The following is a 755-nucleotide window of genomic DNA, read 5'->3' on the forward strand; positions in this document are numbered from 1 at the left end:
ATCCTGGTTATTGAAGTAAAATCTGACATTTCCTGTGAGAGCCTACCAAGTGCTATAACTCCTACTGCCACTAGATGGTACTGATATACACCCATAAATAATTGTCAGAAATTATGAAGAATTTTTGCATGCTCAAACACTTGCTTAAGCTGAGACTTCACGACTAAAATACACTATTTTATATAACCAGCCAGGTCTCAAGATTCTCAAAAATTCTTTTCAATATATAGCAGCTACTGCTGATGAGACCCATAGCTGTTAAAACTGTGAAGGTGATACAGAAAGAAAGTGGGAGGGATAGCAAAGTCAGAGAAATTGAAAAATGGAGGTTGCACAGGCAGCATACAACCAAAGCCGTTGCTGAGACTGGATTTTCTGGAGTCTGGATTATTTTAAACTATAGCTTGTATCAGTTTCATAAAATAAGTTTATACAATATATTTGATGTATATTCTTTCCAAATCTGGAAAAGCCAGCAATGGGAGGGAAGCATGGCAGGTTTTGAGTGTTCACTGCAGCGGTGAATTTCTGTAGAGAAACCACCCACTGTAGCAGGGAGCAAGACTAGATGGTCAGGAGTGCTGCAAAGCCCTCCCATGTGGCAAATCAGTAGACTTCACCTTTGGGCACCACTCCACCTAAACGACATCCTACTCTCTTGCTTTCTCAGTACTTTCTATGCTTACTGACTTTCATGCTTTTTCTCCCAGGGCTCTAATAAAACTTTTTTAGCCTCTCTCTTTCCCCACAATTGA

Source organism: Buceros rhinoceros, unplaced genomic scaffold (assembly GCF_000710305.1).
Source record: "Buceros rhinoceros silvestris isolate BGI_N320 unplaced genomic scaffold, ASM71030v1 scaffold12527, whole genome shotgun sequence".
Lineage (NCBI taxonomy): Eukaryota > Metazoa > Chordata > Aves > Bucerotiformes > Bucerotidae > Buceros > Buceros rhinoceros.